Genomic DNA, 13,464 nt, shown 5'->3' with positions numbered 1-13,464 from the left:
CAACCTCAGCCAAAATGGCTTGTAATTCATCAGTGAGAGGACGAGGTCCTGAAGGAGTAAGAGTACAATGTCCTTCTAGAATCTTACTTGATGGAGGAACATCACGAAACATTGCTTCCGGAATCGAACCGATAAAATCAAACTTGGACCTGTCTGCCATGATAATCCCTGTGGTGTGGAATGTCGCAATGGAAGCCATCAGTGCATCAGTCATCACTGTAATCTTGAGATGTTTAATAGCCATGTTGACAACCACGCTCCAAAATCTCGCACAAGAGATCTCACTGTGACGAGTTACAGAGTGAGTGCTCTGGATGAATTGAGCCCAAAGGATAGAACCGTGGTCGATGCTTTCACCAGTATAGAGGCCATACATCAGCCCCATGAAGAGTTTGCTTGCACAGTCGCTGCCTGTGACTCTTTCAAAAAATGATTTGAACAAAATGGTGAAAAGGGCATTCCAAATTGGTGGAAGATTGGGTTTCTTGAACTTGGATACAGCTGTGAGTGGCTCCTTGTATCCCATTTTATAGAACATTTCCAAGATGGCTGCATTGGAGATGGTTTCTGGATTGACCAGATTTTCAGATTGTGGAAGCCCTAGCAGAGTGCAGAAACGGGTCTTGGAAATCGATGTGGTGTGATTATGAATGCCAAAATAAACCATTTGCTCGTCCTTGACATAGTTGGCAGTGGTATAAGCTTTGGAGAGAATCGAGAGAGGGACATTCTCGAATTGAGTCATTACAATGGTAAGAGGAGAGTACTTCAGACACTCGATCAAGGGTAGGAGAAAAGCATCATACTTTACCGGATTCAAATCGATGATTAAGTTTTGATGTTACTTCACAGAAAGAAGAGTGGAATGAACGGTTTGATCTTGCACATATTGATTTTCAGAGGAAGCCGCCATTGATGAAGCTTTGAAGAAGATGAACAGTAGAAAGCCTTTGAATCGCCAAAAATCTTTGAGAGAATTTTGAAAGTGGTAAAGAAATAATGAACCGTCAAAATCCTTTATACGATTTGATTTGGTGAGAGAAATCCAGAGAGAGAACATCGAGAACTAAACTGTCGCCTGAAAAAGCGCGATTTGACAGCTATGACAAGTCAGAGGCATGCGTCACGCGGCGTAAGAATAGCAGGCGGTTCAACTTTTCACGCGCCCGTTTGAATTCTGATCCTTTTAGAATTGCCGCGTCAGTCTATCTCCTTTCGCAGTAAGGAAATTACGTTGAGTGCATACGACTGCGAACCTGACATTTAAATAGAACCACGAACAAGACTTTTGAAAATCACAAGGATCTTCGTGCAAGAGTGTCAAAGAAAAAGGAATAAAACAAGGTTTATCTGTGGGATGTTGTGATGCCATATAGATGACATAAAACTGTTGATCCCAGGCAAAGATCTCTTTCTTCATAGTCAAGAGAGACTACAAAGTGTCTGTTCGGTTTCCTGTTGAATACGATCAGCTGTTTGATGAGAAACACTGAAAGGCATCTTTTATATAAGGCTGGTAAAGGTGGTTTATCCATTAACCAAACTACGAACTTGACATAAGTGCAAAAGTTGGAAAAGGTACTCGTGTGACCAGTGTAGTCAGTTGAACGAGTAGGTTGGGAAGTTTTCTCATTGACTTGGAATATTATTGAAATCTTAAAAAAAATAAACTGGATCTTATGGGTAGCAAAACTCTTGGTGATAGACAATTTCATAAAGATCACGCAAAAAAAAAGAGAGATTTCATGGTACTTCCCACGAAAGTGGTTTCGTTAATTCTTGGGTGAAAGCTAGAACATGCGATTGTTCACCGTCAATTCATTGTGGGTATTGAATTTTGGGTTTCACTCAGTTCGTGGTAGAATGAAACTAAGATCATTAACACAGAAGTTTGCATAACCATAAACCTCAGTGGTAATTGCTGAGAGTCTCAAGGGTTATATTGATGAATGCGAAAGTGATGGAGAAGAGAGTAGATGGTTACAAGAAAGCGAAATTACCTTTGCAATGTGAATGTGACCATGCAAATAACTCTTAACTCAATGTGAGAAGAGTAAGGTAGCTCATGACTAATGTGAATTCGTAGCCTGATTGGGAAGAATTGATTGGTGATATCAATTTCATTAAGGCTTCACAGTCGAGTCGTTGAGGCTTAGGTCAACATACAACAACAAGCTTCTAGGGACACTTAGCTAATACATAAGTAAAAAGAGATATACCTGCCCCATCACACAAGTAGATAGACAATGTGAACGTCTTCGTTTATGATCTTGGTGTGCAAAGAAAATGAACAAAAGATAGAAATATTTTTGTGATTTTGTTGTTTTGAAAAGCAGTAAAATAAAGCAAATAAATTATTTTTGGTTTTTGAAGTTTTTCTGAAAATAAGGAAAAAGCAAACTGATAATGAACAGTGGACTGTGAAAGGTTGCGAACGTTCACACCGATTCGCAGTGAAAAGACGAGTAATGAATAGTTGACTGCGAAAGGATGCGAACGTTCGCACCGATTCGCAGTACTAAACAATTTTTGCAAACAAAGATAAGGTAAGCAAATCAAACAAAGAGATAAGCAAAGATACACAAAATATACAAAAGGATTTTGAAATACCAAACCACGAATGAACAGATCCCTGCGAACTACTGCGAACGTTCGCATTTATTCGCATTGATAAAACGGACTGTTAATGAACAGTGGACCGCGAAAGCCTGCGAACGTTCGTACTGATTCGCAGTGACGGTTTTATGAATGCGATAGTGTCTTTGGTACAGAATCAGCTTCCATCATTTCCCAGCCCTTGAAGGATTCTATTAAATGTTGCTTCAGGTAGGGCCTTGGTGAATATATCAGCCAATTGATCAGCGGATCTTACGAAATGAATCTCAACGTTGCCATCTTCCACATGATCCTTGATAAAGTGATACCTCAGTGCTATGTGTTTCTTTTTTGAGTGTTGCACTGGGTTGTGACATATGCGAATAGCACTTTCGGAGTCACAATAGAGTGGAATTCTTTTCATATTTAAGCCATAGTCGCGAAGTTGGCTTTGAATCCAAATGACTTGAGATGTGCACGAAGCTGCAGCAATGTATTCAGCCTCAGCTGTTGACAACGAAACGCATGTTTGTTTCTTTGATTGCCAACTCACCAGCTTGCCATCGAGAAATTGACACCCGCCAGTAGTGCTTTTTCGATCTAAACCGTAACCCCCTAAATCAGCATCTGAAAATGCTTGTACGAAGAATCCTGATTTCCCAGAGTACCATAAACCAAGAGATGAGGTTCGCTTCAGATATCGAAAAATATTCTTTACAACCATCATGTGAGGTTCGCGTGGATTAGCTTGAAACCTTACACAATAACAAATAGAAAACATTATGTCTGGTCGACTAGCCGTTAAATACATCAAAGACCCTATCATTTGGTGATAGAGGGTCATGTCAGCAGCCGGTTTTTCAAGAGAATGTGTTAACTTCATGCCAAACGCCATGGGAACCTTCACTTTTGACTCTCCCATCATTCCAAACTTAGCGAGCAGAGTTTTCGTGTAAGCCTCCTGATTAATGAAAATTCCTTCCGGTCCCTGTCTAATGTTTAATCCAAGAAAAAAGTTAATTGGACCCATTGAGCTCATCTCAAATTTAGTTTCCATAAACTTTCGGAACTCAACTGTTAGGTCGGGATTTGTAGATCCGAAGATGATGTCATCAACATAAATTTGTACGATCATCAAGTGGTCACCCTCTTTCTTGCAAAAGAAGGTTTGGTCAACCGAACCTTGCTTGAATTTGGACATTTTAAGAAAACGAGTAAGAGTTTCATACCAAGCTCTTGGAGCTTGCTTTAAACCATAAACCGCTTTGTCAAGAATGTAACAGTGATTGGGATATTTTTCATTTATGAACCCAGGCGGTTGCTCCACATAAACGGTCTCTTCCAATTCGCCATTTAAGAATGCACACTTCACATCCATTTGAAAAACTTCAAAGTTTTTGTGTGATGCATATGCCAAGAAGATGCAAACAGATTCCAATCTAGCAACGGGTGCGAAAGTCTCTTCGTAGTCAATCCCTTCTTCCTGGCAATAACCTTTGACTACCAGTCTAGCTTTGTTTCGGATCATGTTCCCTTCTTTGTCCATCTTGTTTCTGAAAACCCACTTCAATCCAACCACAGATGCATCATTTGGTGTAGGAATCAGTCTCCATACTTTGTTTCGCTCAAATTCATTGAGTTCGTCTTGCATTGCCTGTACCCAATCAGAGTGATCGAGTGCAGTTTTAACAGTCTTTGGTTCAAATTTGGAGACAAACGAATTAAACATGAAAAATTCCACTTGAGAGAATAAAGCAATTTGTTTCGCTTTCAGTTGAGAATGTGTGAGAACTCTTTCTGATGATTCACCAATGATTTGGGTTTTTGGATGATCTTTTGTCCATTTGATGAGGGCAGGGTAATTTGGATCATAGGAGGGATCCAGTTTAGCATTTACTTCTTCTTCGAATTCTGACTGTGTATCATCATCTTCATCATTTGTATTAACATTCTCCCCCTCGAATGATGAAACAGTTTCTGCTTTAGGCTCAGAATTCTCCCCCTGGAAAGTAGAATGGGAAAATTCACTTGGCTTTTGAGATGTGGCAGATTCTTGAGATCCACCTGAACTTGAAGGTTCGTTTTCCATGACTTTAGCAGCTTCGTCAATAACCTTCTTCAGATTGTCTACTTCATTGTCAAATGCTTTCGCTTCAGAGAGAATAGCAGTCTCTGGTTCATCAAAGAGCTTCACATATTCTTCAAATAAGTTGGAGATGGGAATCGAGACTTGACCAGTTTGAGGAAAGATTTCATCCATTGGTTCTTTGTTGGATGTGAGTTTCTTCACGTAGTTATCATCAAACGACACGTAATACGTTTCTTCGATTTTCTTGGAGCGTTTGTTCAGAACCCTGTATGCTTTTGATGTTAGCGAATACCCAATAAAGATTCCTTCGTCTGCCTTCACATCAAACTTGTTTCGGTTCTCTTTAGAATTGAAGGTGAAGCATCTTGAACCAAACACATGGAAAAACTTGACGTTAGGCTTGCGGTTGTTTAGAATTTCATACGGAGTTATTGTGAATCGCTTGTTGAGTAAAGACCGATTCTGGGTGTAGCAAGCAGTGGCAATAACATCAGCCCAGAAATACAGGGGCAACGAAGCGAAACTGAGCATGGTTCGGGCTGCTTCACACAACGAGCGGTTTCGCCTTTCAACGACCCCATTTTGTTGTGGAGTATAAGGAGCGGAGAAATTGTGTGATACTCCCTTTTCAGTAAGAAATTCGTCAAACGCTTGGTTTTTTAATTCAAGCCCATTGTCACTACGAACGTTGCGAACCAGCTTTCGCAGTTGAACTTCAATCTGTTTGATAAAATCCTTGAGCTTTGGAGTTGCATCTGATTTCTATCTAAGAAAGAACACCCAAGTGAAACGAGAAAAGTCATCAACAATTACTAGTATATACTTACTACCACCAATGCTTTCAATAGCAGAAGGACCGCAAAGGTCGATGTGTAGAAATTCCAAAGGTTCTATAACTTTCGTGTTCACGATCGTTGGATGACTTTTTCTACTTTGCTTTCCCATCTCACAGGTGGCACATAAGTGTTCCTTGTCAAACTTGATAAGTGGAAGTCCTCACACATGATCACCAAGAACTAGCTTGTTGATGTCTTTGAAGTTGAGGTGCGAGAGCCTTCGGTGTCATAGCCAACTTTCGTCAGAATGTGCTTTCGTTAGTAGACATATAGATGGCTTCCCTCGTATTGGATTAAGGTTCAATGGATACATTTCGCCTTTTCTTTGAGATTTCAGCAGAACATTCTTGGTCTTCTTTTCTATTATTTCTGACCCTTCAACATCGAACGAAACCTTCAGTTCTGTTCCCACCACTAGTTGCGAAACACTGATTAGATTGTGTTGCAAGCCTTCTACATATGCCAGCTTTCTGATTGAGAAATCTCCATTTGTGATCATTCCATAGCCTTTTATTGTGCCAAAAGAATTGTTACCATACTTGATACATCCACCATCCTTCAGAGCACGAAACTCCCGTAGCTCTTCCCTTCTCCCTGTCATGTGACATGAGCAGCCACTGTCAATATATCATTCATCATCGAACTGCTCGTCACGAATAACCTGAAAGAATTAAGCAGATTTAGGAACCCAAAGTTTCTTGGGTCCTTGTGAGCCTTTTACAGAACAGGGAATAGTAAGAGAAGAATCAACAAAAAAAAGTTCGTTTTATTAAGGTGGTCTCATCTTTTCTTTTGATTGTGAAAACTTTGATTTTGTTATATTTTGTTTCGCTAACTTCAGACTTTGGAATTACGTTCTTATTGTTCACAACCTTTTGGTTCTGTTTCCCAGAGTTAGTAGATGTTTGCTTTGTCTTCTTTTCATCTTCTGTGACTAGCTTCCCTTTTCCCTTTATATCCACCTTTGGATTTTGCTTTGAGTGAGAGGGATGAGTTTTGGACGCGAAACCTAGCTTTCGGTTCTTTCCTTCTGAAGATGGAGAACCGAAACCACTCCTTTGGTTTCGTTTGCTTCCATTTTGGGAGCTGAAACTACTCTTTCGGTTCGCTTGACTGCAAGAATGACATTAAGTGCAAGGTGTAGAGTTACGCTTTGATTTTGCATCTTCTGCAAAGAGTGAAGATTTTTCTGAGTGAACATAATTAGGGTTTTGGGATTTCCAAAACTGCTTCCTTTCAGAGAGATTCTTCTTATATCTTCTATTACGTTGATGTTTCTGCTCTGACCACTGCTTTGGTGTTTTATGGATATTAGCTTTGGTTTTCGGCCTTTCATTACGAGTTTCGCTCTTTAGCGAGGAGGTTTTGCTTGTAGCCTTGACTGGCTCTCTTGGAACCTTTTTGGTACCACTTGTGCTTGGCACATCAAAATGCGTAGGCTTGTTAAGTGGTTCTGCCACATATCTGCCTTTGACTCTCTATGATGTTCTCTCAGACAGACTAACTGTTTCATCAGCATTATCGGTTGGAGTTGACCAGAAATGCTCCTCACAGCCGTCAGCATTATCATTATTTACTATTGCTGTCAGCTCGGCTGTTTGCTGTTGTGTAACTCCTGTAACGGCGTAAACCTGATTTGGTGTGGTTTGAACCTTTTTATATACCACAACCTTTTCTTTCAGAATTCTGGACTTAGTTTGGGACAAGCGAGCGAACTCAACCGAATTTTCAGAACAGTCCACCACATCCTCTACGGATATTTCACTCATATCATCATCCTCGTTAAATTCAGAAGTATTTTCAACATCAATTTTGTTTTCTGAACTTAACTTGGCATTCAACGAGTCAAACTTCTGCATGGTTTCGGTTTTAATTTTTAATTTGTCATTTTCGTCCAAAAGGTTCTTAAGCATGTCCTTATGGTCCTTGGACTTGATGAAGGACTCTATTTTGTCAAGACCAATTTTGTAAGCTGGAGAAATTTCATCAGAAGATACAACGGCTTCACAGTTATACACATCAGCATCAATTTCGTCCTCCTTAAATTCAAGGAAGGGTAGAATCATACTATGAATTTTCTTGCCTATATCCCAATTCAGATGTAGTTGGGTAATATTTGAATATAAACGCTTAGCAATTAAACAAAAAACATTTCTTTGTTTTAAAAGCTTTAAATTATCCCTTTACAAATAAATTGTCTCATCCTTAATCCTACCTAACTCGTTCTCCTTTTGCTCTATCCAGATCCGTCTCTCTCACTCTTCGAAGACACCCTGCTCAGTTGATCAATTAGGTTAGAGTTCCTGAGGCGATTTTGTGTTAAACTACCACTTAAACTAGAAAATTTAGATTTTAATTCATTCAGTTCTTTTTCATAGTTTGTAACAGGGATTTTTAATGATTCGAGAATTAATTGTACCTTTTTGATCAACTGGTCACATTCTTTGATTTGCTCTCCAACTGGTTTCGCAGCGAAGCATCTGTCTTCTCGCTCCCTTGCTTCTCCTTTTGCTTCATCACAACCCCCATCAGTAGTGTAGCCTCGCATTTCTGATACTTCGGCAGTCACCATTAAGCACTTCCCTGCACCTTCAGCTTCAACTTCTTTCGCCGCGAAAGCCCTGCCGTGTGTGGGCTTACGTACTTCTTCGTCCTCAGAGTCTGTGGACCAGACTTCCACACCACCAAACTCATCATCCACGAGATTTTCCTGCATAATTAAAGCATTCATAGTGTTGTTAGCAGCAGCTTTCTTCTTATTTATTTCTTCTAGCTTTCGCAGGTAGTAGGCTTCATCATCTTCATTCTCGTTCTTTTCTGACATCTTTCTCAAAACACAATCTTTGGCAAAGTGAATTTTGCCTTTGCAGAAGTGACAATCAAATCCAGAGTCACCAACAAGCTTACTATCCTTCTTTGTTTCTTCATGCTGAGGAGAGTTCTTTGGTTCCTCCTTTGCTTTATCCGAACTGTAGCTTCCTTGCCAGTTTCGGTTCTTGGAGTTAGGAAACTTTCTTCGCACGAACTTCTTTGGATTAGAGACCATCAAAGCATATTCTTCATTGGTTAGATCAAATTCTGATAGATCTAAATCTTCTTCTTCTTCAGCCACGTTCTTTCCTTTTGAAATGAGAGCTAAAGATCCCATGCTTGAAACCACATTCCTTTCTTTGGTCACTGCACTTTCGTGTGATTTAAGAATCCCCACTAACTTCGCCAACGAGTAGGCTTTGAATTGTTCATGAGCTTTTACTGTAGACACCACCGCCATCCATTCGGTTCTTAGGCCATTCATGAATGTGACCTTTTGCTCAATTACTTTCCTTTCTATGCCATGCTTTATCATTTTGCTAAGAAGATGATTGAAATGATCAAAAGCTTGAATTAGCTTCTCTTCTGGTTTTTGCTTGAAGTCTCCAAACTCTGAAAGCAGTAAAGTTTGGATAGAATGCTCAAGATCCTCATCGGTGGAATATAACTCCTTCAATCTATCCCATATCTCTTTTGTCGTCGTGCATGAACTGACCAACCGGAATGTGTCAGATTGTAGGGCGAATCTGATCATTCTTAGCGTTTTAATGTTGCTTACAAGCTTTTCCTTCTCGTCTTGAGGAACATCCTTTACATCAACCATGATTTGATTGTACTCCTTTTGCGTCTTGATTGTTTTGTTTGTGCCAGAGTGAACAAACGGACCTACAGTAATCGCTTCCCAGATTAAGTATCCATTATCTTCTGAACCAATCACATAGTCTTCAAAGTGATGCGTCCAAACTTCATAATCTTGAGTATACAAGATAGGAATCCTGGTGGTTGATCCGATACTGTTGGAGATGTTGATTGGGTTCGTTTGTGAATCGTCAAGAGACATGATAATTTTGTTTTGAAACCTATTCAAGATCAGACTAGTAAACAAAGTTAAGGTACGATCGAAGTCTAAGAACTGCGTCAATGAAGAATGACGGTTCTAGCAGAAAACGATAATAGCGGAAACCCTAAAACCTTCTTCAATAGAAGAGATGTGTATGGATTACACAGTCTCTTGCTCTGATACCAATTGAAGAGTTAAAAACTCTTTAGATTGATTAGATCTTTAACAGGTAAATAAACAAGAACAATAAATACTGGAACACTCAATGAATCAATTTGCATGTCGAATGATTAAAATATAGTCACACCTCAGAAGAGCTCGATCAAGAACTTCCTCTGTAGAGGTGCGCTAGGGTTTACAGTACAATAAATATGATAATTATGAAAAGCATTAATGACAAGGATGCATGCATGCACCTTATATACTAAACCCTAGAAAGACAAACACGGTTGTACAGGCCCAAACCGTGAGTACAAAACAGACTAAATAACATAGGCCCAATAACGCAACACAATATCTTCAACAACTTGTTTTGATTTCCTAATCGGAACTAATATTGCAGGTCATTGTTGTTGTTCGCTTATATCCGATCAATTGGGAAAGACAGCATAAGTTTTACATCTTTTGTCCCTATAGTCTCAGCAAAATGGCGGTTTCAATCCAAATTCCGAAATGACTACGAATTCAAGGGCTGATGAACAAAATTGGATTTTTCGTGAACATATTTTTTCGTGAACAGTAAATATGAGATTCCAACAAGTCTTGGCGGTTCGGAAGGTCGTATTTCACAAAAACGTCAAATTTTTTCAACTATTTCGGATTTTAAACTTCAATATTTATTCCATTTTGTCGAGGGGGAGCATAGCAGTTATTTATCCAATTCAAGATCATTCTCATGACCATTTGAAGGTTTTATAATCATTTTTTTATTATAAAAATAGGGAGAATTTGATATGGTATTCGAAATTGGATTGTGATTTATCAATTTGGAGATTTTTGATGAAGCTTGTGGTAGCAATATAAAAGTGGGTATATCGTTTTTAGGTATTGATGAACTTTAGGACGGGGATCCCAAAGGTTCTACCAATGACCGTGGTGCTTTGATTGACTCTAACTTTTAGGGATTTCTCGATCAAGTGAAGTTACGAATCTTGAATTTGATTTGTTACATGATATCTTTTTGGTGACTTATATCATTAGCATATTTGAAGATCATTGTGACTTGGAGGGGGAGTTCTTCAAGATAAGAAGTGATTTGGTTTCTTAACTCTAAAATCGGTTTTTATGGCGGGTTTGGATTTCTTGACAATCTTTGGGATTACATTAGAAGATGAAGTTGAAAAATATTACTTTTAAGCCATTGGGAGCTTGAATGTGATATTTTTACTTTGATGCTTGGTTTCGCATTTCTATATCCTAGAACCCATTTTGAAGACTATTAAAGAATCAATATTCGTGGATTACTTTGATATTTCTCGTCACAAGATCATTTCTTATTTGCTAGAGGCTTGTTTTGGAAGTTGAAACCTTGTCATCCATTCCATACTTTGAGGGGGAGAATGTAAGGTTCAAAGTCTTCCATGTATGATGACAATGAGCCTCCTTTTATGAAATGTGGGTTAATTAGCTAGACTTGTTTGTACACCTATAAATAGACATGTTGTATTTATTTAGTAGTGGTGGCAAGATGTAGTCCTTGAATGAGATGAGATTTCTTAGCTTAGATTAGTTAGATTTCAATATTTCCTTTTTGTGTAATTTCCTCATCATTGTTGAAAAAAATATATTGTTAACCAAATACTTCTTCATGAGTGTGTTAGTTCTTACATTCAGCATCATCAAATCATCGTTATTATTTTCCCTACAAATGCTACTGAAGAGGTCATATTGGAAGCTGCTAAAGAGGATTACAAATCATTATGTGACAGGTTGGAATTCCAGTATGAAGCCCCTAGGAATATTTTGAAATATATCTTGTTTATTTAATATCTATTTCTATCTATTAGGTTTGTATTAGGTTATTTACATGTATTTCATATGTATTAGATGTACATCCTCTGTTTTATGTTACTTATGAAAACCTGTTGGGTTATTTTTAATGATATTCCAAACGTCCTCATACTCGATCACACATAAAACAATACATTACAAATAACAATTCCATGAAGCATTACACATAAAACAATACATAAAACCTTACACATAATAAAACACATTACAAATAACAATTCCAAACGTCCTCATACTCAATTATAGATAAAACAATACATTACAAATAACAATTCCATGAAGCAATACACATAAAACATTACAAATATGAAATTTGCATTATAACATAACCGACCACATGAAATACTGATTATTTTTAACAAGATTCCAAACGTCCTCATATTCGAAGTCACTGCCTTCATGCTCCAAAATGTAAAAATCTTTAACAATTTCCAAAAGCTCTTCAGCGTCTGCATAATAAGTTTTTGTATTTTTAACAAAATTATAGGCTTGATAGAACCATATGACTTCTCCCTTTACATCCATCCATTTACTGACAATATTTGATTATAGTCGGTGTTGTCCTTCTCCCATCTTATTGTTGAGCAAAGTTGTTATGCGGGTCCATTCATCACCTAACAGGCAATGCGCAGGAGCCAGTTGCGTTACACCCTCCTTAATGTTAAGCCAACATCATGTTACAACCAACACCACGCTTGTCGTCCATGGTCATGGAGAATTGGAACCAGGTACTACATTCGAAGAAGTTGCTACATTGGACGACATTTCTGAATATGGGTGTTCGTGTCGTATAGATGATATGGATGTTCGTTTTGTATAGATTAAACATCTATTTAAAAAAAAAAGGAATTAACAAGGACTTGAAAAGTATAGTGGATTCTTTGTGTACTACAGTGAGTTATCATGGCAAACAGTCATTTATGTGTAGTCATTTCCAAGTTTGACTATGATTTGCAGGTTACTACAGTGACTTGTCATGTCAAACAATCATCTATGAATTCCAATTCTGACTACGAAATGGTTGTCTTTGGACTATGATTTGCAAATTACTAGGATGTATAAATACGATATATACAATCGTTTTCTTATTAAAAATACTATATATAATCTCAACTTTATTATGAGTTCATCCTCAAAGTTCGAAATTTGCTCATGCAACGAAGTAGATTTTTACTACTGTGATCCGGTCGACCCATTTGTTACACCCTCTTCAGAAAGCCCATATATATCGGATGAAATTTTTCAAGAATTGAAAACGGCTGAAGAACAACAAAAACATGATAAAGAGTCATCCCGACTTCTCAGTCAACGTCGTAAAGTTATTACATCGGAATGCAAACAAGCTCAAGAATGGATAGAAAATGAAAATCAAAGAGCATGAAGAATGGATAAAAAAAACTAAGAAGACTATCAAAATGACTAAAAATGGCGTGCTGACAAGGACGCAGAGATGATACATCTTAGGGTGCAAAAAGATCGTTTGGAAGATAAAATGAGAATTAGGGATAACTATATAACAATCGAGAAAGAGAAGTACCCATTGCAGTTCCCTAAGGTTAATAATTAGTTAAAAAAATTGTTGTAACGTTAGCATGTATTGGGTTCGCTATATTTTTTTTAGATTAATATTTTGTTTACCATTAATTTCCAAGTATTTTTAAAAATCATGTATAAAAACTTCATTTGCTCTTATGATGTTCAAACTAAATTAAAATATAAAAGCATAAGAACATCTTAGAAAATTAATAAAAACATTACAATACATAATAAATTAACAACTCTTCAATTTAAGGTTGTTTTAAATCATAATCGACGTTATAGGTCTGTTAAACAACTCGCAGAAGCCCCAATATTAAATGTCGTCTCCATAGTAGTAATTCTCGTGTGACGTGCTCCATTGTCGGACGCCCTTCCAGAACAATTGTTTCTCGTGTGTCCTGCTTGACCGCATGTAGAACACTCTTTTCTAATTAGACCCTTGCCTTGGGATGGAATGTGTTCTGTATTTCTTGGCATGCCTGGCTGGCGTTTATCCATTATAGGTGGCCTAACAATCATCAAAT

This window comes from Lactuca virosa, chromosome 7, assembly GCF_052849685.1.
Source record: "Lactuca virosa cultivar CGN04683 chromosome 7, Lactuca_virosa_CGN04683_v6, whole genome shotgun sequence".
NCBI classification, from domain to species: Eukaryota; Viridiplantae; Streptophyta; class Magnoliopsida; order Asterales; family Asteraceae; genus Lactuca; species Lactuca virosa.
The sequence above is the reverse complement of the archived record's forward strand: the minus strand, read 5'-3'. Positions refer to the sequence as shown.